Below are 5,919 nucleotides of genomic sequence, written 5' to 3'. Positions count from 1 at the left end.
GAACTTGTAAATCCTTAATTAAACCATGCACTTCAATTCTATTAGATTCCATGACACAAATGTTGTGATAAGGTCTAGAATCCTTAACTTAAGTTGTTCCATGACCCATTTGGTCATGACACAAGCCAATGTGCCAAAATCCAACATGAAATTATACAATCAAAAACCATTAAAAAGAAAAGTAATATAAAAAGGCTAATGATATTTATTATACGTATCCATACTTTGAAAATATATCGAAGCATCCTGATAACCAACTTCATGAGCCTTTTGACGAGTCTGAACCATTGACATGATGAGCATCAATAACCTTCAATAACTTATCCTCTTGAGAGGGAATATTTAATATCTCAGTGACAAGAACCAATATCTTAGAATTATTAATCCAACCTCCCAAATCAATATTTAATCCAGATTTATAAATCATAATAAAGTTAGGAACTCTAGGGGTAACCTAATTCTAACTTTTCTCCTTATTTCCTCGCTTGTAAGTCAATCCTTCATCTCGAGCAATATCCAAGACTTGTTCCTGAGAAGGATTTTCACCAAATAGATCAAACATCATATCCTTCTAATTATTAAAGTTATTAATACTATAAGAACATTGAAAATTTTTCACATCATGACTTTTCTCTACAACTTCCATCCAACCTTCCATGGACAAATGATGCTCATCATGAACAATATTTATCTCATTACTTGTCTTGATCATTCAACTATCTGTAATTCCCTTCACAGTGGGACATGTAGCCTAATCATGAAGGGAATCACAATCTCTATAATAAGGAGGAGTGTCTTCCACAATATGAGAATACTCAAGTGGATTTGGCATTCTCTACTTATTCAATGGCCCCCTCCCTTTCCAAGTGTTATTACTTCGATTATTCCTAGGTGGGATATTTTGTGCTCATGATTGTTCCATTTGAACCAACCTAGTTTGCATGGAACTTATTTCCTTTGCATTATTTGATATTAACTTTTCTTGATTAATCTCCATGTTCTTAATCATTTGTGTTAATTATTTAATAGGATCATTATACTTCTTTAATTTAGTTTTCTTTAGATTCATGAGACTTACTTGAACCCCTATCAAAACCTATAATCTTATATTTCACAAATGATTTCCTATATTTTTTCATTTCTTCAGCGAAAGTTTGGGCAACATTATAATCATTACTATTAGAACGTCTCAACTCATAAGAAGTATCAATAGTAAATGCATTGATATAATATTCCAAAAGAGACTGGTCGGTAGGATTATAATCTAGAGTTAAATATTTAACAATACCATTAAACCTTTTATTACATTATTCCATGGTCTCATTTTCATTTTTATTTATGTTGCTAATATCTCTAAGAAAATGAATCTCTTCTTTTTTGTCTCCATACTTGTCCTTAAAGGCAATAATAACTGATTGCAATGAATCAAATTAATTACCAACCTTTTCTGCCCATCGTATCTTGTAGATCGGTCAATGGAACTACAATTATGTTCTAATCCAAGGTTAATGGATTGGGGTTTTATGAATGCTTTGACATGTATATATGTGTGTTGTAACATTGAAAGGAATATAATGAAAAATGAATCTGGTAGTCCCGGTTTGGGGATCCAGGGGAAATATCTATGTATATCTCTTTTATGTTTTATGTTCTCGCCATTGTTTATTTTCTATTTTTAGAATTTGTATGTAAGTCATTTTTGTACAGGGTTAAAACTTACATACTCAAGAAAAATACTAGTCTTGGATGGGATAAAATATGTCTTTTAGAAAGTAAGGATGGAAGCGTATCTTATGTCCCTGGGAGTAGATGTTTGGCCTTCAAAGCCAGTAGACTACAATGTCCTTGATATTCCTCCCACTGATGTAGATGGTAAAAAATTGTATGGAAACAATGCTAAAGCCAAGAATGCCATTCACTTTGGTTTTAGTCAATAAGAACTTGTAAAGGTTATGCACTGTAAGCCTACTAAGGATGTGTGGGTAAATCTTAATTAGATTCATGAACGAGATGACAAAGTCAAGCAGGTGAAATTGCAAACCTTCAGAATGAGGTTTGAGAGCTTGTGAATGAGTGAAGATGAAATCATAGCATAATACTTCCTCAGGGTGGAGGAAGTAACCAATATTATTAGAGGACTTGGTGAAGAGGTCAAGGAAGAGATGACTATTCAAAAAATCTTATGATTTCTTCTGATGAGATTTAAAGCCAAGGTCTCAGCTATTGAATAAATGTCTAATTTTGTGGATATCAAGATAGACCAGCTTCTTGGTACTCTCACAACCTATCAGATGAGAGTAGGAAGAGAGAAGTTTGAACCTAAGGAAGAAAAATTCAAATTATACAAAAAGGAAAAGGAGCACAAAGATCATCAAGAATGCTCCAACTGTGAATCTAATCAATAATTGGCTCAATTAACTAGGAAAATGAAGTGTGGCATAGGAAAATATAAAGGGAAGTCCCCCTTTAAATATTTTGACTGTGGAAGAGTTGGACACTTTTCAGCCAAATTCACTTACAAAGAAAATTTTTCAAAGGAAGATGATCATAAATTTGGAAACAAATCTCAGAAACATCAAAAGAAAAAGCTCTATAAGAAAAAGATGTTTTACTCCAAAGAGGATAGCTCAACACCAAAGTCAGATAGTGAAAAATCTTCAGAGGATGATTCAGATAAGTATTTACTTATGGATTTTGGAACAAACTCCAAGAAACAAAGTATTATTGACTCTAAAGAGGAAGAAGAAGAAGGAGTAGTGGACCTTGAAGGGGAACTCATCAGTGCTCTTGATGAGTTAAAGAAATCAAGGAAAAAGAATAAGCAGCTGAAGGAACAACTACAACATGTTGAAGAAGGTATGTATAATTATGATAATGAGGAGTTTGTTTATCAAAAAGAAAAATTTAAAGAAGCTATTAAGAGAAAATATATTTTAGTCCTTCTACTAGAAGAAAAACAAGGAACATGTGAGAAACTAGAAGAAGAAAACAAGCAATTAAAACAAGAACTGCTCAAGATAAGGAAGGAAACGATCTAAAAAACATGCAAAGATGAAATTTTGTCCTTGAAATTTAAACTAGAAGAAGCTAAACGAAAGGAAGAGGTTCTTCAAGATTTGATCCATGAATGGGAAGAGAATTGTCAGAGTCTTGAGGCAGAGGTTGTCTCTCTAAGAATGGATCTTGAGGGAATGAAGACCGAGAAAGGTTTAAATGAAAAATTTGCAGAAGGCACAAGGAAACTAGATCAAATTATAAATAGCCAAAGGCCCTCAGGAATCAAAATAGGTTTGGGATACTCAAAGACAAATGAATCCTCTATGGAGAGGATAAACTTTAGGTCCATGGGATTTGAAGAACCATAGAGCTATGCAAATAAGCATGAATAAACAATCAATGAAGACAAAAGAGCAGTAGGGAAAATAGGAGATAATCAATGGAGAACGAATCAACTAGCCAGACAACCAAGGTACCTTCATGCACAAACTCATAAGTCTTCCAACAATAGGCATGCCTATTTATTTTATGGTCATTGTTATAAGTGTCATATCTTTGGACATAAATTTGTTGATTGTAGAAGGATGAAAGTTGAAAGAGATGAAAATCCTAGATATAATAAGTATTAGAATTTTAGATCTCAACTCTCCTCTCAGAGATCGAAATGTCTTCTCTCCCCTGTTAAGAGAAGTAGAATGCTTCAAATGTAATAACTTTGGGCACAAAGCAAGTGAGTGCAAAAGCAGGCTTGAATACCATCTTCAATATCAAGAATTTACAACTTCCTCATATCAAGTCGTTGCAACTTCCTCCTTTTCTTACAGGAAAAAGATGTCAATTCACCATCACTATGATTATCTTTGATGGCAAGGATCTTGATTCCTCTCACCTCAGTAATTACATGTTTATTAAACAGTGAAGAAGAATCACAAAGCCATATAACCATATGCACAGCAAATTAACATACAAAAATTAAATTGATGGAAAAGGCAGAGAGCCATCATGTGGTCTCTCATGCTCATGTAATTCTTCACATTATTCAAAAAATTTAATAATAAATTTAAATACATGAGTAAGTGGTCTTAAGATAGTGTGTCTATCTTAGTGATGCAGGAGCATCCAGCTAAGGGTGCCATGACTGGGTGTTGGTCTCAGCTAAGGAGGAGAGGTTCATCATTATTTTAAATTTCATTTATGTTTGTTAATAAAAAACAGTGTTAGGAACTAGTTTTATGTCTTTTTCAGTTAATAGGCATTTAGGGTCAGCACGGTTAGGTGGAGGTGGTTACAGCCGCACTATTGTCTTGTCTTTCTTTTGTTTATTTTACGGTTATTTATTTTAAAAAAAAAAGCAAAACAATAGGAAGAAATATATTATCTCTGTATTCTACAGAACAAGAAAATTAAAACAACAAGATAGTTATCAACTGTATAACTGAAAAAAGAACTGCAAACAATTTGTATAACTGTATTGTAACCTTACAAAACAAATGTACCACAGTGTGGAAAGGGTTCGACATTTCCATCACAGAAGAGTAATACAAAGAGTGATGTTTTTCATTCATGAATCCATCTCTCTAAATACTATTTATTTATCTAATTTCTATCATCTGTAATGTAAAGACAGCTATATAATCTATCAGAAATCCTTCCAGATTAAACAGAGATGAAGTTCCAGTAACCAAGTGGCAAGCAGAGACACAACTTCAAAATCGAATACAGACAAAGGCATAATATTAACGCGAAGACTGAGCAAACAGTTCTAGTCATATCGACAACCTAGAGAAGTACCAGAGTACGCTACAGCCGAAGCTGTTCATTAAACAAATACAACATAGAGAAGAGCATCCATAAAAAGAGGTATCCCTGTATATCAAAAGTCCTTTTCATTCATCTTTAAAAATGTTATAGTATCAAAACCCACATATAAACAAGTTATAAAGTCCAGCGACCCTAAGGCCGAGCAAACCCTCTTCATGGAGTAGCAGAGAAACAAGGGTTAGGGTTACAACCCTGAAGTCAATACAGACCCTAAAGAATCAACGAACCAAATACAGCTGAACTCGAAGGCCAAATTTCCATCAACCAAACGATGATACAACAGAGACCCAGGTTGACCGACTCCACCACGGAAAGAAACGACTGAAGAAACCCTCGACTAAACAAGTTACAGCAGGAAATGATCCTACTGGCCTCGTTCGAAGGAAGGGACAAGTAGTAGTCCAAATAGAAGTCCAAAACGACCTGCACAGAGACCAAAACAAAGTATTAGCATCGTCACTTGAAGGTTAAATGAGAAAATGAATGATAGACAATAAGGGAGGAAAAAAAAACACCGAAAGGACTTACCAATTCAACAGCCAACGCTGGACAGAGGAACCCACACTTGGGTCGCAGCCATTGTAAGAACCCTTACTCACAAGGAGCAGTAACTGTTAGCAAACGAGAAAAAATTGTGGATGCAGCATTTAGGTTGCGGTCCTTTTGAGGCCGCAACCTGTGTTCACAACACGCAGACAAATCAAACAACAAAATAATCATATAGGTATCCGAAGAAACCATTAAGAAAGCTCAACAGAACGCATGAGGAACGAAGGAGAGACAGTGAGCACCGGACCTCCGAAAGAGCAGCGAAACCGTCACAAAAAAACCAACAATCAAACAACAAAGCAGAGCTAACGAGTATGTGAACATAAACATTGAGCATAGTTACCCACCTACCAATAGAGAAGCCCATAGTCGGTGTGAACAGAGCATCGGCTTGAAACAGTTATAGTCACCCACAAAACAGCGGAGCTCTCACACCAAACAGAGCAAAATGAAAATGACAGAGAATAACTAAAGGGTTAGGGTTTAGCCAAGAGCAAGAAGGAAACTTGAGGCCAGGACAACTGTCCTCTCAGCATACAGAGCAATCAATAC

The sequence above is a fragment of the Pinus tabuliformis genome, chromosome 2_2, assembly GCF_031772625.1.
Source record: "Pinus tabuliformis cultivar Carrire ecotype Pingquan chromosome 2_2, CPIR1, whole genome shotgun sequence".
In the NCBI taxonomy this organism is placed as follows: domain Eukaryota; kingdom Viridiplantae; phylum Streptophyta; class Pinopsida; order Pinales; family Pinaceae; genus Pinus; species Pinus tabuliformis.
This window is presented reverse-complemented; position numbering follows the sequence as displayed.